The sequence below is a fragment of the Orcinus orca genome, chromosome 9, assembly GCF_937001465.1.
Source record: "Orcinus orca chromosome 9, mOrcOrc1.1, whole genome shotgun sequence".
NCBI lineage: Eukaryota > Metazoa > Chordata > Mammalia > Artiodactyla > Delphinidae > Orcinus > Orcinus orca.
Genome location: NC_064567.1, coordinates 78,707,046 through 78,733,646, shown reverse-complemented (window position 1 = coordinate 78,733,646; position 26,601 = coordinate 78,707,046).

The window sequence follows — 26,601 nt, the reverse complement described above, 5'->3', positions numbered from 1 at the left end:
TCATAATCTCATAATAATATATAATGTAGACCAGGAATAAGAATCCATGAGTTTAGACAAAGAGACCATGAGTCACCATCAAAAGGAAGACAATCAGAAGAGAAGCTTTTATAGGATCATTTATCTGGGAGTAGAAATATAAACAAAGTGGTACCAGAATCCTAAAACTCTGAGATAGGTTGAGATTGCATCTTCCCCATTTAGTTTTTTAAAAGAGCCCTATTACACTATTTAAATGTTAACTGACATGTCATACCAGTTATCTATAGGAAAGTTTCCAGTGTTGCATAGCTACAAAAAAATGTCCTGGGAAGAATGAGAAAACTTCTGAGTCCAGAAAGGACTGGAAAGTCTGAATCCTGTGAGATAAATTAGCACCCTGAGGACATCAGTCTATCCTTGCTAAGCAGAAGCAGGCACTTTCATGGGGGAGTGTAGTGGAGAGGAGACAAAGCCAAGGCCAAGCTGGGTAGAAAATCACTTCAAAGCCGGAAAAGTGACCCTCTCACCTTGGAAAATAGAAAAATGCCCTCCCCACAGGGGATATAATGGAATTCTTAGCCTTGGTTCTTACTAGAGAAGAAAGACAAAGAGAAAGAAAAGCGTTGAAAACAAAAGGGTGTGTGTGTGTGTGTATATATATATATATATATATATATATATATATACACACACATATGTATTTAAAGATATCATTAAATACTAATTAAAAGAAAGCTGGTATAGTTTATTAATATTTGACAAAATAGTAAAAATCATCACTTAAGAGGTTCCATGGATATAAGAAAATAGTTCAATAAATATAGTATTTTTAAGATGCCTGCAACTAAAAGCACAGTTTCAAAATATAGAAAACAAAAATATCCAGTTTTCCAAACAGAAATGTAAAAATCCGTAGTCAGAATAACAGATTTGAACACATCTCTCAGTGAAATAGTGTTCATTCAGACACATACATACACACACACACAAATCAGTAAGACATAGAAGATTTGAACAACAAAAGTAACAAGCTTGTAGAGACCAATTATCCCTTTGCAAGTAAGAGCCATGTCCCTTCTTTCTTAATTGCCCTACTCTTTTTTTTTTAAACATCTTTATTGGAGTATAATTGCTTTACAATGGTGTGCTAGTTACTGCTTTATAACAAAGTGAATCAGTTATACATATACATATGTTCCCATATCTCTTCCCTCTTGCATCTCCCTCCCTCCCACCCTCACTATTGCACCCCTCTAGGTGGTCACAAAGCACCGAGCTGATCTCCCTGTGCTACGCGGCTGCTTCCCACTAGCTATCTATTTTACGTTTGGTAGTGTATAGATGTCCATGCCACTCTCTCACTTTGTCCCAGCTTACCCTTCCCGCTCCCCGTATCCTCAAGTCCATTCTCTAGTGCCCTACTGTTGACATGCTCTTTTCTTCATTTTAACCCCAGCACCTAGGGAAACTACATTCAATTGCAAAGAACTTGTCTGAGAGACAAATTTTCCTTCCAGTTTTTCCCTTCTAATTTTCTTTCAAAACTCAGTTGATGTTTGTATTTTCATCCATTTTCTTGAAATGCCTCCAAGTTCTGTTTAAATGCAAAAGAATGCTTTGTACAAACACAGATTTATATTTCACAAACATTTAGTCATCTTTGCTGTTCTAGGTGCTTTCCCTTCCCAGTACCACCTCAGATTCTTTCCACGAGTCTGAACCAAGGGTCAGCTTTTTCCTTAGGACAGCCTCTGTGGCTTTTGATATTATCAAATCCCTTCCCAGTAGGCATTGAGTAACAAAGAATTAATTTAATGAAGAATATCGTTTTAGACTTAGCAAAATGACCAGTGTTTAAGGTGGAATTGCTTTTAGAGTTGTTCTACTTTTTTTTCAGGTTATCTCAGTAACTTTGTAGGGTTTCCATACCTCATTTGCTGACCTAAAGATTTGGTCTGACCAAAGACAACAGTCAGGGCAACATGGAATTTCTTAATCATACAACATTTTCTTCAGTTTAATTAATCTATTCTCCTTTATTGTTGACACATTCATTGGTCAAGAACAAAACTTTTCTTGCATACATTTATTCGTCTGTGTAAAAACCATGTTCCTGGTGAATACTCTTGCAAAACAGAAATGCTCTTAAACATGTTTTACACCCCAAACCCACCTGCTTCTGGGTGTTTGACTTTTGCTACTCATTGAACCTCTCTGTATGTATTGTTCTCATTAAAAAACACAAGGAAAACAGTATTTACTTCATAGGGTTTTATATTCTGTGTGGTAAAATTTCATAGACAAATTCACAAGTATGAAATTTTTGCGCATTGACCAAAAAAGGGACTTTTTGTCAATAAATATGATATAAATTAATGGGGGCATTTTCACATAAATGATAATTTAGAAGTAAGCCAGGAACACCTAAAAGCCTTGAGAAATATTTCAATCACAGAAAGATATATACAATAATACTATAATGCTGTCTCATTCCCTGAACACTTGTAGTAGGCAGAGTAGGTTTTTCTATTTTCTCTTAGATTTACTTACATTACACTAAATCAAGAAGTAAAACGTTTTTAAAATAATATATTTTGCTGTATTTTCTAAGTCACCTGATGGTCCGTCTGGGGAAATTCTGCCCTACAGAGGCACAGCAGTACATTCAGTGAAGTTTGGCCCCGGTAGGAACGCAGCATTTTGTTCGTATGCATAAGATATTTAAATAATAAATATAAAATATTGTAGGTATCAAGTGCTCTGTACTAAAAAATGTCTCATTTCATAATGTATTATAGAACCATAGCTATTGGTCTTGCTTGTCATCTATTTGTTTTAGTGGTGACCTTATTGCCATAATTCAGCATAAGAAATCAATAAAAAGCTGAACAAATGGTAAATACATTGATTTTGGGAAGGCTGTGGTGATAATCAAACCATATCGTTTCCATTCTCTGGACACTGATCAACTGAATTTGCTTTCTAGATATTTTAGAAAAAAAAAAATCCTATGATCTAAACTTTTTCTAGAACAGTGTCTCGAAGTCCTCACCTGAACTGAAGTTCAGCCTAACCCTGATAATTCTACCTACCCTGAAAACCTCTCCAACACTCATACCTATGAATGCACAAGGAGGGGCCAGTGTTCTCCTTACTCCTCATTGCTGTATTGAGACCATTGTCCTGTCATCATTTATCAGTAACTGCTCCGTTTTTGATGCCTGTGCCACTCAGTTGTGATATATAGCTCAGACTTCATGGGGGGGTCTTCTCTTTTCGCCATTGACTTAAACCTACTTTGATCATTATGTTCTTTGGTTACTCTTCTCTGGTCTGGTTCTCAACATTCAAGTTAATGAGACTTTAAACTATACTCTCATAGGGCCTAGATCTCTTCAGTTCCAAACGATCTTCATTTTTATTAGACACATGCATTTCTTTTTCCAAACATGTCTTGTTCTTATGAACTTTATCCCTTCCAGTTCACACCCATCCCTCACTGCATCCTTACCCCTTTTAGATGTATCAGCCAGCAGTCTCATCATTAATTTCACATATCTGTAGATTTGCTCCTTACTCATTCTGACCTTCTGCTTGCCCTGTGTGTCATTTCAGTTTTCAAATCCTGAGTGCTGAGTATTGCTGAAAAGGGTCAAGTAATGAAAGTAATGGTATCCATTACAAACAAATGCTAATTAACAGTTAACATGCTGATGTTACGCTGTCCTTTTAGTCTACATTTGGCATATGGGAAAACTTTACTTCACCTTGCCTAGAGTGGAACGTGATGAAAACATTCTGGAGAAGCATTTGGTAAGCTATATGAAAATGATTTAAAAATGTATAATCTTCAAAACAGGAATGCCATTATTAGCACTTATTCAAAGGTGATTATTAGACAAGTGCAAAAATACGTATGTTATTTTCTGTACATAATGAATTTGTTAAATAAATTATTTTATATAAGTATAGTGGACTAGCATGCATCCATTGAGTGCATTTTATATTAATAAGGCAATATCTTTACTATATTATGGAATGGAATGAAATATTATAAACTGGCATATTATTGATACATGCAATCACATATGTGAGTATATATCTAATATTATATGCAATCACATATATGTGTCTTGTGTTGTATGTAACTACATATGAGTTTGGAAAAAATGTTTGCTAAATTATTAATCATTGATTTTTTGAAATTTTCCATGATTTTGATACTTTTTTCTTTATTTTCTTCTTCATACTTTCCGGTGTTATGTGAAATTCCTGCATGAATATATGTTACTGTCATAGGAAAAATAACACAATTAAACTACATTAATTTTGAGGAAAATAGTAGTTAGATATAATTGTTTCAATTCCTCGTCTCCCTTTTGTTTCTAAACAAAATGGAATCTAGTTCCTTGACCCCAACCATTTTACTAAAACGGTTCTTGTAAAGATTAATCACCAATGAACTAATCATCAAATCCACTGATCCTTATTCTTGAATAACAATCTGAGGCATCTGACATGGTTGAGTATGATATCTTTATTAACAGCACGGCTACTTTAAACCACATTTTATACTATTGCATCTTAGGATCTTTCACCAGCTTATTCCACTTGTCCCAAAGTACATTTTCTAGGTCCTATGTTCACAGTGCATTCCTTTTCACACTTCGTATCTTCACTAATTGACTTCCCTCCCACAACTTCAAACATCACCCTTATTGGGTGATTCTAAAATTATTTTCTTAACATCAAAGCTACACACCTAACAGCCTTCTGTTTACTGCACAAAACAAGCCTGAAGTTACATTCAACTTCATCTGAGTAGATGATAATTCATTAGTTTCCCTTCCAAATTTTCATGCTATGCCTTCACTTTTAAATGCATCTCTATCCTCTCCTTTGCTTGGACTTAAAACTCCAGACTTCTTGAACTTACTGTTCCTCATGCCTCATAGCTAGTCACGTATCTGTATTGATTATGTGCCTCCCACATACAGTGGGCAAGTGAAATAAGGTTTTGGATGAGGTGTCATTTAACTTTCTTTCCTTCAGTCACATAGTCATTAGCATTAAGTTGCTGCAGTTCTGATCATGATGACCTCCTTTCGCAATCAAAAGTTACACTGTACGACCCACAAATCAATAGCCACATTCTCCTAAAGTACCTGAATTTCTCCATTGATGACATTAATTTGGCCGAGTAAAGGAGTTTGGCATTCACTTGGAATACAGGTAATTATTAGTTTCTCACTATTCTCTTGATTGTTATGAGACAATAGACTAAAGTCTATTGTCTTTAGTCACTATGGTGTACTACAGTGTACTAAAATTAAAACACAGCACTGAGACCCATATATGATCAATTCATAGAAACATGCTTCAGAGATGTTTTTTTAAAAAGTTCTATGGCGATGCAGATGAGAGTGGGAATTATTGCTGATTGAAGTGCTTTCAGAAAACTCATCTATAAAATAAAAGATAGTATCACAGGTCACTAGATGGACTAATAGCAAGGCTATATGGAAAATACTGAGGAAGCCAGATTTGGTGGAGCATTGGTTATTTTGGGGGAATAGTAGATGAAGAGTACCTCAGAGGGATGTTGATTGCATTTTCAGTTGAACTTGACTACAGGACAGTGGGTAATCTATAGTAGCCATAGTAAAGGTCTACACCACAGAAGACAGATAAGAGCAGGTACTAGAATTCTAGAAGAAATAAACAGGAAATGATTTGCCAGATATCAGTGACCAATGTTTCTCTGAAAGCTGATTACTGAGAAAAGGAGCAACCATTTCACAGACAACTACCTATAAATTAGAAGTATACATACTCATAATTATTAAAATATCAATGTATATGCTAATTATATGTCTATGCTGTAATGAAGGGAAATGAAACACTAGCTAAACATAAACACAGGCCAAATTGGGGTCTTATGTCTTCAAATTGCATACTCAAATATGGTTCAACTAATGTTAAAACAATTCCTCTACAGTCAGAAGACCTTGAAGCTCTGTGCTTTCTGGCAATCAGAGTTTCAGTAAGTTCTAGTAACAAGACTATGTCAGAGACTAAGTGGTATGGTTTTCAAATCAAGTGACAAGGGTTTAACACTGGCCCACAACTTACTATATGTGTGACCTAAAAGGCAAGAAATCAGGGTTCCAGCTTTCCATCACTCCTAATTGGCTATATGATAAAAGATGAGTCAATAATCATCTTTTTATTTTGGTTTTCTCATCAGTTTAACAGGTGTAGCCTGCTTACCTCAACTCTGGGGAAGGATAAGCAAGCATCATTTTCCTCTTTGGTGGAAAAATAAGACATCTAAAAAAACGTGATTCGTATTGGAAAACATGAAATACTGGACCACGTACTTGTTCAATAGTAAAATCTTGTTAAAAGTCAGAAGGAACGTGTAGTGAAGTGAGTTTTTTAGTGGAGCAATAGCTGAGTTGAAAATAAACCTACCAGAGAGATCAACCAAGACGGCAGATTAGAAAGAGCCTGAGTTCACTTCCTCTCACGGGCTGACCCAAATTACAACTATTTACAGAAGACCTCTGGATGAAAAAGACTGAAACCTCAGAAAAGACCTTGCACGACTAAAGATATAAAGGACCCATACCCCCAGGTGGGTGATCCACAAATGGGAGAATAATTACAATTGCAGTGTTTTCTCCACAAGGAGCGAGGGGTGTAAGCCCCACATCAGGCTCCCCAGCACAGGGATCTTGCTCTGGGAAGACAAGCTGCTAGAACATTTGGCTTTGAAGGCCAGCAGGTCTTACTTTCAGGAGACCCAGCGTGCTGTGGGAAATAGACTCCACTCCTAAATGGCACACACAAAATTTCACATGCTCTAAGACTCAGGGCAGAAGCAGGAATTTGAAAGGAGCCTGGGTTAGACCTACCTGTTGATCTTGGACAGTCTCCTGGAGAAGCAGGAGGCAATTAGAGCTCACCCACGGGGACACAGACACTGGAGACAGCCATTTCTGGCAGCTCGTTCCATCACGTGGACACTGGTATAGGCAAGGGCCAGTTTGGAATCCTCCTTCTAGCTTATTAGCCTCAGGACTTAGTCCTGCCCATACTCACTATTCCATAGGCAACCAAATTGAGAATTCTCAGGCCAAGCAACTAAATGGGTGGGGACACATTCCCACCTACCAGCAGCAGACTGCCTTAAGACCCCCTGTGCCCACAGCTGTGCTCAGAGAGAGCCCTGCCTACAAGAGGACCCAGGACCAGGCCCCATACATCAGCACATGGGCACTAGAGCCAGAACCCCCCAGGGCCCGGCAGCCAGATACCCTGGAACCCAGCTCCACTGAGCAGTTGCAGGAATTAAGGCCCGAATTCCTGGCCCTAGTTACCAGCAAGTCTACTCTAGCCTTAGGACCAGGCTCACACACCAGTGAGTGAACATCAGCCCCAGGAAAACTGCAGCCTCCCAGCCTGTGGATGTAGCTCACCCACCAGCAGGCCGGAACCAGTCCTGGGTCTGGCTGGGCCCTGGCCATGCCCACCAGCAGGCCAACACAAGCTTCAGGACATCCTGGACCCCATAGCCAACTGTGATGGGAACGAGCACCACCCACCAGTGGTCCTATACAAGCTCTGGGACACCTACGCCCTGCAGCCAGACCCCAGGATCCAGCTCTGACTGCCAGTGGACCAGCACGAGGCCCAGGTCCTGGCTTCACCCACTTGTGGGTGGAAATCAGCTTTGGGATCTCCTGGACCCTGACACGACCCACTAGTGAGCCAGCACTAGCCCAGGGCCCCACAGGTTCTGCAGCTAGCTGCCTCATGACCCAGCCACACCAAGCAGTGGCCAGCAGCCTCTGCACAAGGCAGGACCTGGAAACCAACTAGACCAGGGACCACATAAGCCAACCAGACTTCCCACAGGAGGTGGCCTGCCATAACGGAAGGGCCTAAGAAGACCACATAGGGGGCACTTGTAAAGAATATATCTCTAGAGACTTCCGGGAAGATGGCGGAAGAGTAAGACGTGGAGATCACCTTCCTCCCCACAGATACACCAGAAATACATCTACGCGTGGAACAACTCCTACGGAGCACCTACTGAACGCTGGCAGAAGACCTCAGACCTCCCAAAAGGCAAGGAACCCCCCACGTACCTGGTTAGGGCAAAAGAAAAAACTAAACAGAGACAAAAGGATAGGGACGGGTCCTGCACCAGCGGGAGAGAGCTGTGAAGGAGGAAAAGTGTCCACACACTAGGAAGCCCCTTCGCGGGTGGAGACTTCGGGAGGCGGAGTGGGGGAGCTTGGGAGCCGCGGAGGAGAGCACAGCAACAGGGGTGCGGAGGGCAAAGCGGACAGATTCCAGCGCAGAGGATCGGGCCGACCGGAACTCACCAGCCGAGAGGCTTTTCTGCTCGCCCGCCAGGGCGGGCGGGACTGGGAGCTGAGGCTCCGTCTTTTGTCGGAGCGCCGGGAGAGGACTGAGGTTGGCGGCGTGAACACAGCCTGCAGGGCGTTAGTGCACCGCGGCTAGCCGGGAGAGAGTCCGGGGAAAAGTCTGGACCTGCCGAAGAGGCAAGAGACTTTTACGTCCCTCTTTGTTTCCTGGTACACGAGGAGAGGGGATTAAGAACGCTGCTTGAGAGAGCTCCAGGGACGGGCGCGAGCCGCGGCTAAAAGTGCGGAGCCCAGAGACAGACATGAGACGCTAAGGCCGCTGCTGCCGCCACCAGGAGGCCTGTGTGCGAACACAGGTCACTAGCCACACGCCCTTCCGGGGAGCCTGTGCAGCCCGCCACTGCCAGGGTCCCGGGATCCAGGGACAACTCGCCCGGGAGATCGCACGGCGCGCCTCAGGCTGCAACGTCACGCCGGCCTCTGCTGCTGCAGGCCCGCCCCACACTCCGTGACCCTCCCTACCCCCCGGCCTGAGTGAGCCAGAGCCTCCGAATCAGCGGCTCCTTTAACCCCGTCCTGTCTGAGCAAAGAACAGACGCCCTCCGGCGACCTACACGCACAGGCGGGGCCAAATCCAAAGCTGAGCCCCTGGGAGCTGTGAGAACAAAGAAGAGAAAGGGAAATCTCTCCCAGCAGCCTCAGAAGCAGCGGATTAAAGCTCCACAATCAACTTGATATACCCTGCATCTGTGGAATACCTGAATAGTCAACGAATCATCCCAAATTAAGGAGCCCTGTGGATGAAAGGCTCTTGGTGCTGCAGCCAGGAGTCAGTGCTGTGCCTCTGAGGTGGGAGAGCCAACTTCAGGACACTGGTCCACAAGAGGCCTCCCAGCTGCACATAATATCAAACAGCAAAAATCTCCGAGAGATCTCCATCTCAACGCCAGCACCCAGCTTCACTCAACGACCAGCAAGCTACAGTGCTGGACATCCTATGCCAAACAACTAGCAAGACAGGAACACAACCCCACCCATTAGCAGAGAGGCTGCCCAAAATCATAATAAGTCTACAGACACCCCAAAACACACCACCAGACGTGGACCTGCCCACCAGAAAGACAAGATCCAGCCTCATCCACCAGAACACAGGCACTAGTACCCTCCACCAGGAAGCCGACACAACCCACTGAACCAACCTTAGCCACTGGGGACAGACACAAAAAACAACAGGAACTACGAACCTTCAGCCTGCAAAAAAGGAGACCACAAACACAGTAAGATAAGCAAAATGAAAAGACAGAAAAACACACAGCAGATGAAGGAGCAAGATAAAAACCCACCAGACCTAACAAATGAAGAGGAAATAGGCAGTCTACCGGAAAAAGAATTCAGAATAATGATAGTAAGGTTGATCCGAAATCTTGGAGATAGAATGGACAATAGAATGGACAAAATGCAAGAATCAGTTAACAAGGACCTAGAAGAACTAAAGATGAAACAGGCAACGATGAACAACACAATAAATGAAATTAAAAGTACTCTAGATGGGATCAATAGCAGAATAACTGAGGCAGAAGAACGGATAAGTGACCTGGAAGATAAAATAGTGGAAATAACTACTGCAGAGCAGAATAAAGAAAAAAGAATGAAAAGAACTGAGGACAGTCTCAGAGACCTCTGGGACAACATTAAACGCACCAACATTCGAATTATAGGGGTTCCAGAAGAAGAAGAGAAAAAGAAAGGGACTGAGAAAATATTTGAAGAGATTATAGTTGAAAACTTCCCTAATATGGGAAAGGAAATAGTTAATCAAGTCCAGGAAGCACAGAGAGTCCCATACAGGATAAATCCAAGGAGAAATACGCCAAGACACATATTAATCAAACTGTCAAAAATTAAATACAAAGAAAACATATTAAAAGCAGCAAGGGAAAAACAACAAATAACACACAAGGGAATCCCCATAAGGTTAACAGCTGATCTTTCAGCAGAAACTCTGCAAGCCAGAAGGGAGTGGCAGGACATATTGAAAGTGTTGAAGGAGAAAAACCTGCAACCAAGATTACTCTACCCAGCAAGGATCTCATTCAGATTTGATGGAGAAATTAAAACCTTTACAGACAAGCAAAAGCTGAGAGAGTTCAGCACCACCAAACCAGCTCTACAACAACTGCTAAAGGAACTTCTCTAGGCAAGAAACACAAAAGAAGGAAAAGACCTACAATAACAAACCCCAAACAATTAAGAAAATGGGAATGGGAACACACATATCGATAATTACCTTAAATGTAAATGGACTAAATGCTCCCACCAAAAGACACAGATTGGCTGAATGGATACAAAAACAAGACCCATATATTTGCTGTCTACAAGAGACCCACTTCAGACCTAGAGACACATACAGACTGAAAGTAAGGGGATGGAAAAAGGTATTTCATGCAAATGGAAACCAAAAGAAAGCTGGAGTAGCAATTCTCATATAAGTTATATATATATATATATATATGTAGTTTGCTTGAGTGCAGTGTTTTTTGTTTTCTGTACTGAATTCATTAGCATGGGTCGGTATAAAATTTAGCATAGGTCAATATGTAATTTGTAAACTAATAAGGTCTTAAAAGTGAGGAATTAAGTCTTTTAAATTTAATTATTTATTGCAAAGAGCAGAATAGCATACATAAACAGGTGCCTAAGGAAAACTTGTATTCTAATATGGAACTCTCATGAACACCTTTTTTTTTTCTTCTAACGGTATGATAGTAGGCCATTTGATTATTTTTATGGCTTTAACTTTACAACAATGAAATATTCGTAAATTTTAAAAAGTATTTTTCTTTATTTGATGCGGGTGGGATACTGGAGAAATGAAAGGTCAAACATCTATTGAGGAATCCATACTTGTCTATATATTGTGTACTTTTATTTCAAGAACTGATTTAAAATTCCTAAAAGGATGCTATAATAAGTTATTATGCCATTTTACAGACTGAATTAAGTGAATTTCAGGGAGGTATGAAACTTGCCTAAGGCTATCCAGCTACCAAGCGGTAGAAGTGAGAATTAAATCCAGGTATACCTATAAAAAAAAAAAATAAAAAAAAAATAAAAAAAAAAAGAAGGCGAGGGCAGCACCAGGGTATGGGGTTGTTAGTTTTATAGGGGTGAGTAATTTCATACGCTGATGAGTGGGAGGAGTATTCCAGCTATTTTGGGGAAGGGGTGGGGATTTCTAGGAATTGAGCCACCGCCCACTTTTTGACCTTTATGGTCATCCTTGGAACTGTCGTGGCACCTGTGGGTGTGTCGCTTAGCTTGCTGATGTGTTACAATGAGTGTATACTGAGGCTCAAGGTCTAGTGGAAGTAGACTCGTCCGCCATCTTGGACCTATTTTGTTCTAATCAGTTTATGTTGTGTCCTCGGGCTATGTAATTCTTTTAAAGGTTGTGCCCTGCCCCCTTTCCTCCTGTTTCATATTGAATATATAATATTTACCAGAGTATGTTTTAATAATACATGATATATTGCATAATTAATTTATATATCATATATATAATGATATCTATAGGTATTTGTTCTCATAAGTCATTAAAAATAAATGAATATTCTTTTTCTTTCATTAAAAAAAAAAAAAAAAAAAGAATATATCTCTAGATATAAAAACAAAGCCTGTATATATGCTACCTAAAAGAAAAAAGACTGAATGTGAGGGGATGGAAAAAGTTATTCCATGCAAATGGAAATCAAAAGAAAGCCAGAGTAGTAATATTTATATCAGACAAAATGTAATTTAAAACAAAGACTGACTGTTATGCAAATCAAAGAAGGACATTACATAATGATCAAGGGATTAAACCAAGAAGAGATATAACAATTATAAATATATATGCACTCAAAGTAGGGCCATCTAAATACACAAAGAATATATTAACAGACATAAAGGGAGAAACTGACAGTAACACAATAATAGTAGGGGACTTTAAAACCTCACTTTTGTCAAGGGACAGATCATCCAGACAGAAAGTCATTAAGGAAACAACGGCCTTAAATGATACATTAGACCAGATAGACTTGATATATAGAGAACATTTTATCCAAAAGCATCAGAATACACATTCTTTTCAAGTGCACATGGAAAATTCTCCAGGACAGATCACATGATAAGTCACAAAAAAAGCCTTGGTAAATTTAAGAAAACTGAAATCATATCAAGCATCTTTCTGATCACCACACTATGAGACTAGAAATCAACTACAAGAACAAAACTGCAAAAAACACAAACATGTGGAGGCTGTATAATATGCTACTAAACAACCAAGGGATCATGAAGAAATCAAGAGGAAATTAAAAAATTCCTGGAGAAAAATGAAAACAAAGACACAATGATCCAAAATCTATGGGACTCACCAAAAGCAGTTCTAAGAGGGAAGTTTATAGTGATACAAGCTTACATCAGGAAACAGGAAAAAATCTCAAACAAACAACCTAAACTCACAACTAAAGGAACTAGAAAAAGAAGAACAAACAAAACCCAAAGTTAGTAGAAGAAAAGATATAAAGATGAGAGCAGAAATAAATGAAATATACAGTCCTTCCCCAGGAAAAAGAAAAATCTCAAATAAACAAACTAACCTACCACCTAAACAATATCCTACTCAAAAAGCAATGGGTCAATAAAGAAATCATAGAAGAAATCAGAAGATACCTCAAGATAAATGAAAATGAAAACAAAATCTGACAAAAATCTATAGTATACAGCAAAAGCAGTTCTAAGAGAGAGAAGTTCATAGCAATACAGGACTTCCTTAAGAAACAAGAAAAAATGTCAATTAATCAACCTAACCTACCACCTAAAAAATTACAAAAAGAAGACAAACCTAAAGTCAGCAGAAGGAAGGAAATAATAAAGATCAGGGAGGAAATAAATAAAATAGAGATAAAAAATAGAAAAGATCAATAAACACCAGAGCTGGTTTATTTGAAAAGATAAACAAAATAGACAAAACTCTAGCCAGGCTCACCAAGAAGAAAAGAGAGAGGACCCAAATAAACAAAATAAGAAATGAAAGAGGAGAAATAACAACAAATAACAAACAAATACAAAAAAACCATAAGATAATACTATGAACAGTTATATGCCAACAAATTGGACAACCTAGAAGAAATGGACAAGTTTTTAGAAACATACAGCCTACCAAAATTGACTTAAGAAGAAACAACTTGAACAGGCTGATAATCAGAAGTAAAACAGAATCTGTAAAAAAAAAAAAAAAAAAAAAAAAAAAAAAAAAATCCCTGCAAACAAAAGTCCAGGATCGGACAGCTTCATTGGGGAATTCTACTAAACTACAAAGAAGAAATTATACCTATCCTTCTCAAACTATTCCAAAAGATTGAAGAGGAGGGAACAATACCAAATTCATTCAATGAAGCCACCATCACTCTGATACCAAAACCAAACAAAGGCACTACCAAAAAAGAAAATTACAGCCCAATATCTTTGCATCCATATTCAATAGATGCAAAAATTCTCAACAAATATTAGCAAACTGAATCCTACAAGACATAAAAAGGATCGTACACTGTAACCAAGTTAGATTCATTCCAGTGTAGCAAGGACAGTTCAACATATGCAAATCAATCAATGTGATACATCACATTAACAACAGAAAGGACAAAAATCACATGATCATCTCAATAGACACAGAAAAAGCATTGGATACAATTAAACATCGATTCATGATAAAAACTCTCACCAAAGTGGAACATATCCCAACATAATAAAAGCCATTCATGGGGAGGAGGGATAAATCAGAAGCCTGGGATGAACACACACACACTAGTATATATAAGGTAGATAACCAACAAGGACCTAATGTATAGCACAGGGAACTCTACTTAATGTTCTGTGATAACCTATATGAGAAAAGGATCTAAAAAAGAATGAATATATATACATATATAACTGAATCACTTTGCTGTACACCTGAAACTAACACAATACTGTAAATCAACTATACTCCAATAAAAGTTAAAAAAAAAAGAGAAAAGAAAAATAAAAGCCATTTATGACAAACTCAGGGGCAACATAATACTCAAGGGTGAAAAGCTGAAAGACTTCTCACTAAATTCAGGAACAAGACAAGGATGCCCACTCTCACCACTTCTATTCAACACAGTATTTAAAGTCCAAGCCACAGTAATCAGAAGAGAAAAAAGAAATAAAACGTATACAAATTGGAAGGAAAAAGGTAAAATGTCACTATTTGCATATGACATGATACTCTATATAGAGAACCCTAAAGACTCCATACAAAAACTATTAGAACTAATAGATGCATACAGCAAGACAGCAGGATACAATATTAATATATAGAAATCTATTACATTTCTAACAATGAAATATCAGAAAGAGAAAGTTTAAAAAATACTATATAAAATCATTTCAAAATAATATCTAAGAATAAACCTAACTAAGGAGAGGAAAGGCCTATATGCTGAAACATATAAAACATTGATAAAGGAAATTGAAGATGGGTTAAAGAAATGGAAAGCTATCCCATGCTCTTGGATTGGAAGAATTAATATTGTTAAAATGTCCATACTACCCAAAGTGATGTACAGACTTAATGCATTCCCTATCAAAATACCCATGACATTTTTCACAGAACTAAAACAAATAACACTCAAATTTATATGGAACCATGAAAGACCTAGAATTGCCAAAGCAATCCTGAGGAAAAAGAACAGAGCTGGAGGCATAACCCTTCCAGACTTCAGACAAAACTACGGTAATCAAAACAGCATGATTTTGGCACAAAAACAGACATATGGATCAATAGAGAGCCCAGAAATAAACCCACACACTTACAGTCAATTAATCCATTGACAACAGGGGGGAAGAATATACAATGGAGAAAAGACTGTCTCTTCAATTGGTGTGGTGAAAGCTGGACAGCTACATGTAAATCAATGAAATTAGAACACTCCCTCACACCATATGCAATAGTAACCTCAAAATGACACAATAAAACTCCTAGAAGAGAACATAGGCAGAACATTCATGGACATAAATTGCAGCAATATTTTCTTTTGATCAGTCTCCCAAGGCAAAAGAAATGAGAGCAAATCAAACTGAAAAGCTTTTGCATAGCAAAGGAAACCATAAACAAAACAAAACAAAATTAAAAGACAACATACAGAATGGGAGAAAATATTTGCAAACAATGCATCTGACAAGGGGTTAGTATCCAAAATATACAAAGAGCTCATACAACTCAATACTGGAAATTATAAAAAAAAAAACTCAATCATAAAATGGGCATAAGACCCTAACCCTAACCTAAATGTAAGACCTGAAACTGTAAATCTCCTAGAGGAGAACATAGGCAGAAGACTCTTTCACATAAATCATAGTAATTTTTTTTTTGGATCTGTCTCCTAAGACAAAAGAAATAAAAGCAAAAAGAAACAAACTGGACCGAATTAAACTGAAAAGCCTTTTGCACAGCAAAGGAAACAATCAATAAAATGAAAAGACAACCTTTGGAGTGGGAGAAAATATTTGCAAATGATGTGACTAATAAGGGGTTAATATCCAAAATACATAAACAGTTCATACAGCTCAATACCAAGAAGACAAACAACCCAGTCAAAAAATGGGCAGAAGACCCAAACAGACATTTTTCCAAATAAGACATACAGATGGCCAATAGGCATAAGAAAAGATGCTCAACATTGCTAATTATTAAAGAAATGCAAATGAAAACCACAATGAGGTATCATCTCACACTGGTCAGAATGGCTATTACCAAAAAGTCTACAAATAATAAATGCTGGAGAAAAGGGAATCCTAAACTGTTGGAGGAAATGTAAATTGGTACAGCCACTATGGAAAGCAGTATAGAGATTCCTTAAAAAACTAAAAATACAGCTACCATATGATCCAGCAATTCCACTCCTGGCATACATCCAGAAAAGATGAAAACTCTAATTTGAAAGATATATGCACCCCAATATTCATAGCAGCATTATATAATAGCCAAGATGTGGATACAACCCAAGTACCCATCAATAGACGATTGGTTCAAGAAGATGTGGTATATGTACACAATGGAATATTACTCAGCCGTTAAAAAGAATGAAATATTGCCATATGCAACATGACGGACCTGAAGAGTATTATGCTTAGTGAAATAAGTCAGGCGAAGACAAATAGTGTATGTTATCACAGGTGGAATCTAAAAAATAAAACAAACTATTGAATATAACAAAAAAGAAATAGACTCACAGATATAGAGAACAAATCAGTGGGGAAAGGGAAGGAGGGAGGGGCAAGATAGGGGTAGAGGCTTAAGAGGTACAAACTATTGTATATAAAATAAACATGCTACAAGGATATATTGCACAGCACAGGGAATAGAGCCAATATTTTACAATAAATGTATGTGGAGTATAATCTATAAAAATTTTGAATTACTATGCTATACACCTGATACTAATATAATATTTTAAATCAACTATACCTCAATAAAAAATAAGTAATTTAAATAAAAAGAGAAAACAAACCTTATATCTTCACTTTGTAGTATCCTGATGAAGCAAAATACTTCCAATGAATCACATTCTAATATATTTGAAATTATTATATGAAATCTGAATACTATAAATGCTTTAAAGCATATTTTAAAAGAGCATCTGAAATATAACAGCTGCTTTTGTATAAAAAAATTTTTTAAATCAACTAGTCGTATTACGCTGAGTAAAATTAACAAATCAGTATAAACTGTGTTTGGTTAAAAACATACTATCCGATTGGACAACAGCAGTAATCATACTTCTCATTTTGGATTATACATCAGTAGTTTCTGATATATATCAATATACCTATTTCTAGATATATAAATCTATATATTTCTATGTATCACTTATCTATTTGCCAATCTATATAAGTATATTAGTAGTTATTAATATAGCAATCAACCTTAATATCTTGTGATTTTTAGCCTGGTTGGCTTTGTAACAATGCCTCTGTATCACACCTCTGATAAACTGTTATGATCAGCATACTATTCAAAGCAAAAAACTTCAGAATCAAATACATATAAGTGAACACTTCAAACTTAAACACTTTCAACCCTCTCCTCCATTTAATTTGTATTTATGTATCTCAGTCAGCTGCCTCAAGTGCCTTGATTTGGGGAAAGGAGGGGTGGTTGCTTATGAGTAGGTTACTTGCAATCATTCATGTGTAATATTTAAAACCTTAATTTTTTACAAGTAAAATAGAAATGCAAAGTCTTTCTATGCTAATTTTGTTTTCCTAAATAAACCTGCTTGCAAAAGTGCATATATTGTCATACATAAACCTGCTTGCAAAAGTGTATATATTGTCATTTCTCTACTTACATAAACCTGCTTGCAAAAGTGTATATATTGTCATTTCTCTACTTTGACTCTATCTGTGAAAATTACAACGATTTAAAGCCATGTTTCAAATCCAAGAACTTTAGGAATGTAGACCAAGAAAAGTATACTATAACAGTAATAGTAAAATAAGATTTTTTTTCAATTTTAATGAAAGATTTCAGAGTAGTGTGCAAGATTCCATGATTGTGAAACTACACATATTTGCCTTAGGCAAAACAAAAAATATATTAATAGGTTGTTAAGTATCTACTTAATGAAAAGTTTAATTATCATTAGATATTATTTTTCAATCTATAAAACATTAGACATTTTATCTCAAAAAATTGAGCAAAAATTTTTTGCAAATAAACTAATTCCTTTGTCCACAGCCAATTGCACCCACTAAACACTTTATAAGTAATCCTTTTTATGTAGCCATGTGGCATAACCATTTTACACTCAAACATCAAAGAAAAATGGAACACATGAGTAATATTTTTTAAAAGATTTGAATTGTTATTTGATGAAATAATTACTCAAAGAACAAGTTTTGATAACTTCTATAATGAATTCATTTTTTAAAGCATCTGGTTATCTTTCTGAGTAGAAATGCAATACCAATTATATTTTATAGTTAGCAATTTCCTTTTATAGTCTAAAAATTGGATCATAAAAGGAAAACAACTGTGGTTAGAATATTTTTTACGTATTTTGAGGAATATAATGAGATCTAAGGCACTAAATGCGAGTTCGAATTAAAGACAAAACCACATTACTGAGTTTAATTATCTTTGGACGCCATCTTTGGATGAAGTTGCTTCCACAAAGGACAGAGTTTCATACACAATCACTACTTCTATCATGAGTCTAGGTAAAGACTATTGGGATTTTAAAAAAATGATAGCAGTTATAAAAAAATTTACTGCATCCAAGTAAATATTAAGGTTTGATATAGTATAGTAGAATAGTTATTTTTTTCTATAATTTTACAGGCAGAACCCACATTTTCTTCCAGCTTTATTAGTCTGTATAATGAGTGATTTAATCAAAATCAGAATGTATAAACTATAATTTTAAAATATCGTCTATATTCTTAAGTGCCTTAAATCACCATTTTCCACCTAAATGAACTAGATATTCAGGATCCTAAAATGAAGAGTAATATTTTTTGTAAATATTATCAGAAAAACACCAAGGCTAGTCTAGATATATCACATTCAAATGCAGAGTGAGGGTCAGAGAATTATCAGAGGACTGAAAAAATATGGAAGTGAACATTTAACTTATGAATGGTTTTTAAAAGATGATTGTAGTAGGCTAAGTAATGGCCACCGAAAGATATCAGGTCCCAATCTCTGGAACGTGTATATGTTACCTTAAGTGTAAACTTTTCTGCAGATGTGATTAAGCTAAGGCCCTTGAGATGAGATTTCCTGTGTTACCCCAGGTGGGCCCTAAATGCCATCGCAAGTGACCTTTTAACAGAGACGTAGAGGGAGATGGAGCAAAGGGCCATGAGCCAAGGAAGACAACTCCAGAAACTGGAAAAGGCGAGGAATGTATTCTCTCCTAGAGCCTCTAGAAGGAGCATGGCCCTGTCGACCTTGATTTCAGCCCAGTGACTTGACTACATAAAATTTTAAACTTATTTATGCCAAAAATAAAATTCAAACTGTTACTCTTGTTTTGTTACAGATATAACATATGATTAATAATATATATAATTAAAAATAACTAACAAATTACTAACACCCTAGATTATAGCAAGGCTATCTCTAAAATGAGAAATTCAAGGGACCATATAATACACACATATATTTAATGTTTAAACTGAAAAACAATCAAATAAAAGTGAGCTGATACATTTTTCCCCTAAAGTGACAAAAAGCCAAAACCCTGTTTATTTTTTTTCAGTTTAAAGGAGGGTGTGATAAATTAAGCACTAGCATACTTTTCCTGCAGGAGAAACTATACCATCCTAGAAAACAGCTTGGTATGTATATATGTATAAGAACTAAAAGTATGTATTGTGTTTGACCCTGTAATTTAACTACTAAAAATTAGTCTTTGGGAAGTCATCAGAATGAGTTATTTATGGAAGTGCTATTTTCAGCAGAAAATGGTTGAAAACAATGCAAATATTTAATAATCGGAGAACAGATTACTACAAAATGATACAGTACAATATGATGATATGATTACATACCATGATTTTTAAGTATACTTAATGACGTCAGAAATGCTTTCAGTGGTAGAATTTGGTGAAATATCAATGTTGAAAAAAACTAAAATATCAAACTGCACACAGCGTATGAAAAAAATTGTGGCAAGTAAAACAAACCAACAAAATAGTATGAGAATGTTTATTTAAAAAGTAAACCTAGAAAGCCTTATTCTAAAATTTTAAGGTAATAAATTCTGCGTGTAGCTATATAAATGAATTAATTTTCTTATTTTTAATTTCTAGTGGTTCTACATTGAGGTTTTTTGGGCTTCAGAAAATTTAAACGTAAGTATTTTAACTTTTCAGAAAAAAGTTATATAGCATTTGCTCAGATATCCACCATCAGTGTTAAACCAACATTAGCATATTGATATATTTGTTCCTGGTCTCTCCATTATGTTTTACATTTTAGAAAAATGGAAAAAGCAACAATATAAAAAACTAACAAATCTCTCTCTCCTTCTGTTTTCAGTTACCTGATATCCCAAAGTTGCTGTAAGTAACACTTGTATTTGGAAAAAAAAGTTATCCAATTTTTAACCAAAATAAATTTCAGTAACAAAACCCTTCAGTTAAGAAGAGCTCAGTCAATAAAGAGTGATACAAATTTCCAACATACAACAAAACATTTTGACTGGCCAGTAAAAAGAGGAAGAAGAGAAGGGAGATATCTGCAAGTTATCAGCTGTTCTGCCTCCAAAATTCTTTGAAAACACTCACTGAACCACCACACTCATGCCCATTACATCCACCACCGCCAAAACTACTCCCACCAGGTAGCTGTCCAGAAGAGAGTGCTGCTGTTCAGGCAGCATGAGTCTTAGAAGAACTTAAAACTACAGATGTTGATCGACTCAGTGTTTAGAAGGTAAAATATGTGTTGAGTTTAAATTATTTCCTCAAGGCATGGTTTATGTTCTGGATTACATCAGCACAAATTGACTAGGCTCTTGTTACAGTTGAAAAATAATGATGCATTGAACTACTTTCTGCTTTGTGTTGGGCAGAATAAAGCAGTCATTCCCTTGTCACCCACCATCCAGTAGATAGATAGATAGATAGGTACCATACATACTGCCTGCCTTTATCACTTCAAGATAGAAACTGGAATTTGTGGTCTCTTTTCTAGTAATGACAGACGTGACTAACTCTTAAGACATATAATTAATCTTAGTTTTCTCATGTATATTTTTCCCACCAATCCTCTGCTTTCACTTCAAATATTGTCTAGCGTGTCCTTTAAAAAGGCTGTTGATATTTTATGTGAGGGAAAATTACTGAAAGAAAATTAAAAAGTACTTCAAGTTCTTGACTACACCATTCTGACAAATGAAGAATCATGAATGCTTTCTGTAGCACTCATGCGTATGTGTGGCATGCACCAGCAAGCAAACACTTCACAGCAACAAAAGGGAACCATGAGGAGTACACCCTTTGGCTGGGAGATTGTGGCATGTGGTCAAGAAAATATTTTACCGTAAACTGAATACTTGTCTTTCTTGAGAGTCAGCAGATATGCACTGAGGTTCCTCTAAGAATTTGTCTCTACTTATTCGGCCCAAAGATAAAAACTGCATTCTTTGGCCCAGTTATCTGTAAGAGTTAACGTATTTTTTCAGACATGTTTCAATAAACAGCATGTCAATGACTGTTTATAGTGCTAAAAGGTTTTCTTTAGACATACCACCTAAAAAACTCCACTCTTTGATGTCTTCTTTTTTTTTTAAAATTACACAGTGTGTATTGGGAGGTTCTCCATCTAGGAGACACAACAAAAAGGCTCTTTAAGTCCTTTAATAGCTCACTGTTCCCACTCTAAGGGAGTGTAGGGCTTCAAGGAACAAAAAAAGAACTGCTCCTCAGAATGACTGGTCCTTCTCTGGTGGCATGATCCGGGTCAGAGCAAGGCCACATTTGGCGGAACATCTGTGATCCAAGCTCTAACCTCATGTGGAACAGAAAACCTGGGTGTGTCCATACTTGGCAAACCAGTGCAATAGTTCATGCAGCTCAGTTTCTTCCCCTCCCTGTTTCAGAGGAATAAAGTGCTTCTCTATACCTTGCTGGATGCCAGGCCTCTGGTTCCTTAAGGGAGTCATGTTCCCAAAGCCCACCTCCCCCAATCCTTCAGCCCCTGTACTTGAAGACTGCCCAGGATCTAGAGAATATCTGAAAGGGCCATTCTTCAAATCCATACTTCCTCTTTTATTATTCCTCTACTGAAACTCTTTTCAATTAACCTACAGCTGGGGAGTATTTGTTCTTAGAATAGCAATTAAGAACAAGCTGGAAAAGGAATTTAGTAAGAAAAGGACTTGCGTTGGTCACAGTCCAAATTGTTTTTAACTTCTTTTTGCCAACATATGCAGATACAATCAACTCATCCAGGTCTCCTCTTCCCCATGGTAGCAGGTTAAGATATTTTTTCAGACACACAGATTCAGTATATAGTATAACTATTGATTATAGTGCTAAAAAGTTATTCTTTAAGAATACCACCAAAATATTTTTTATTAGAGATAAAATACTCCATGATACTTAAAGAGACATGATTCCAGTTTTGATGTACTGTAATGTATAGAATTAGTGGTGAATTAGAGTCTAGTTCCAGCTCTTACTAAACGTGGTCTTAGGCAAGTCACATAATCTGAGTTTTGTTTTGGTTTCCTTTTTTTTCATTAGTCAAATGTCCTTCTACCTTATAAAGCTATTTTAGAAGTCGAGTGCGATAATAAACATTGAAATGATTTGTATAAAATAAGGTAGGTTATGCTTGCGTAATGCTCTCAGGGAGGAAAGACAGCTACATCCATGTCTTTTGACTCTGTGACTGTTTCTTTTTCTAACTGACCATACTCAAACAAACATAAAGATTATTATCCCATTTCAAGAAACTTCATTGTTTTTCCTGCCTAATCGAAAATTATAGACTTCAAAAGGCCTTACACATCCTCTTGCAAAAAGAGAATTCTTATGATCAGTTACTGGCTGGATATATACATACTATTCTGGTGTGATTTTTAGTGAAAAAAAATAGTGTGTGGAGGCATATAATTAAGCATAAAAGGCAATTTCTTATGTATCATTTTAGTTACTTAAAAATATACAAAAATTTACATTTTTGTACTTTTTTGGGTCTCTGGATTAAAAACAAACAAACAAAATAAAGCAACATTATTTAACTGTTTAATTGCTTCCATTTTGTTTGGGAAACTTAACCTCAGTTTAACCTTTGTGGCTACTGTGCAAGTCAAAATCAAATGACTTAGACGATCTCAGCCCCAGAATAATAAACTCTTTGGGGGCTTTAAGCCTCTTTACCTTTAACAGGGGGAACTGAGCAGTCTTCGACTTGTTTGTGTTCGTTGATTGATAATGAACAGTTTTTCTGTCTACATCTGTGTAAGACTATGTGAGGTCTGCTTTAGCGTGCTGGGAGTTGAGTGGACGGAGAAGCAATCACAGTGGGTTTAAAAAATCGTTCTAAAGATGACATTTGGGAGGAAAATATTTTGGCCCTACGCCAATGTTTTGTTTTTTTTTTCTAACTCTAAAACAAGCTTGGCACTTTACATTTTCATTTTAATCTGTTTTCACAATTGAATATAAGTTGACAGTCCACTATTCCTTAAATAAAGGAAACTTTCTTCAAGTGGCTACCTTTACCAATAGATTATCTAAAAATATATATATAATGAAGGAAAAATTCCAGAGTTACAGTATTTTATTCTGATTTCATCACTTGCTACAAAACCCATTAGGAATCAACTCTCATCAGTTATGGAATATTTAATTTTTACTTTTGTTTTCTGTTCAATTTGGCAACAATGCCCATGTCTAGCAGGTAGGTAATCCCCTGAAGAGTTAACTATTTCTTATTAAATGGAGATGAGATAGCAGTGATAAAATTCATAAAGCTTACTCTTCCTATAGGGTTTTTCTTACCATAAGAACTTCACAGTATAAATAGGTTGAAATATAACCCATGCCTTTTAAAGCATTTATGCAACAAGAGAAATTTTGTCAAAACTCAACATAGTATAGCTTTGATAACACTATTGATTTCTTTATTCTGTGCAACTGGCTACCTTTAATCCTATCAGTGTTATGGTGTTATAGGTTTTCAGGAACATTGGTTAAAACGAAAAGTATCATTTGCTGACCCAAGGTGCTGTGCTTTGGTAAATGATCATGAAAGCAGCTGGGTTGGGATTTCTGACTGAGAAACAGCAGGTTAGAAGCCCGGAGGACTGATTTACATGACTGGGAGCCAAAAGTCTGCTTCCAAGTGGACAGGAGGACTTGAAGCCAGTGCACATGGTCAGAAGAACTGCCTCCAGGATAAGCTGTGTATTCTCATTTATCCTTAAGTGAGGACATCTATGCTTAATTGAAGACAGAGAGACCATTTTTGAGCTAGAAGGCTGACTCAAGTAAACTCAAGTAAACTATATTTCTTTACAGCTTGAAAGGCTATCCATGGAGCAGAGTTCCCACAGAAACCATGCTACACGGCTAGTGACTGTGACCCAGTACTCCTCACACAGAACTTATTATTACATGACTCATCCAGCCTCACCACATACTGGGCTTCCCCTGAGCAACAAAAGCAGTTTTATCCTCAGATCAACTGTTAGGATTTCCTGGGTCTCTGAATCTACAGGCTTCCTGTAAGAATTAGGAGTTGTCTGACCTAGAACAGCAAAAGAACCTAAAACAAGAGAACACAGGCCTTTTTTTCCCACTCGAAGTAGCTGCTCTACTTATATAAGAGGGTTAATAACACCAAGAATGTGATTCCATGTCCACAAAACCAAATAAACCAATTGCAGAGAACATATCATATACCTAGTACTGAGACTAGAGAAATTTATTTTTAGGGTCCTGAGAAATTCGATGTCACACATTCTTACAATAAATAAAACTACAAGAATAATATGGTTTTTAAAAATAATGTTCTATGATTCAAGAAAAGTTAATAGGAGGTCAAAATGATGTGCAACTGTTTGAATATGCAGATCAATAAAAAAATTTTTAAAAAAATGGACTCTTGGGCTTCCCTGGGGGCACAGTGGTTGAGAGTCCGCCTGCCGATGCAGAGGATGCGGGTTCGTGCCCCGGTCCAGGAAGATCCCACATGCTGCGGAGCGGCTGGGCCCATGAGCCATGGCCGCTGAGCCTGCGCGTCCGGAGCCTGTGCTCCGCAGCGGGAGAGGCCACAACAGTGAGAGGCCCGCGTACCACCAAAAACAAACAAAAAAAAATAAAATAAAATAAAGGACTCTTCTTAAGTATGTGTTAGAATGGATGGAAAGCAAATGCTCCACACTATCTTCCCTGAATGTCATTTTTCTCTGGAGAAATGTTGGTAAGTATTGAGCAAGAATAAGATCAGTCTCAGACCACTTGACTGTCGTTACCAGGTGGGCAGTGATTCTGTGGTGCTGCTAAAATGTAGTATCACATAAGTTAAAAGTCAGCCATGCAAGACAGGCTTGATAATCATTTAGGAAAGACGAAAGATGGAAAAGCCATTCATACTCAAATACAAGAATGCTAACCTCCATAGAAAGGCAAACCACAGGATAACACAGGAGGAATAAGATTTCCTTTCCAGATGTGATATTGAGACTGCTGCAGCATATACAATAAAATGGGCTTTACATGTAAGATCTGTTGTTGAAAGTGAAATCTCCTTCATAAGTTATGAACCTGTCAGAAATATTACTGTTTACTAAGACATTTCCATAATTCTCAAAACATATTTATCATTTATGAAAACCAAATTTCCCTGTACACATATATTTAGAAAAACAAGTTTTCATCTGTAGAGTAATTCAGGATGACATACAAACATTAAGAGCCTCTGTTATACAGTGAAGAATCAAGATATACTGGATGATGTAATATAAAATACATTATTTCACTCTCCTATTCATTTACAGAAAGTGCATTATATAAACTCATCAATTTAAAATGTTAAAAGTGTGAACTTAGGTAAAGTTGAATAAAAGAGCCTTACTCTGAAAGCTGTAGTAAATATTTCCTTTGTGCTTAAGTAACAAAATTATGCTTTCTACAGAGGTCAACGTTCCTCTGAATGCAAGTTCTGATAAAGAGTATTACATGACTTCTTATAGTATTAATTAAATCACACAGTAAATATTTACTGAGCACCTACTGTGAGGGGGTTGGAGATACAAGTGTAGCAAGACAGATTTAGTCCCAGCCCTCATAGAGTTTCTAGTCTAGTGGAAAGAAAGTTCAAAAGACAAAGTCTATGACAATAGTTGTGAAGTGTCTGTTAGATTAAGTGAAATAGTTATCACTTATTTTCAACTTTAACGAGATCAGTTACATAGAGATAAAAAGTGTGTAGAATATAGATATACAATTTATGTTATATATGTATGTAAGTATATTATACATTATAGATATAGATGTGTAATGTGTTATTACACATGTATGGATTATATATGCTTTACATATTAATATATGTATGTACACATCTACATATATATGTGGATATTTATCTGTGAAAGGAAGAAGAGAAAAAGGGGAGAAGAGCTAGAGAGGAGGGTGGGAA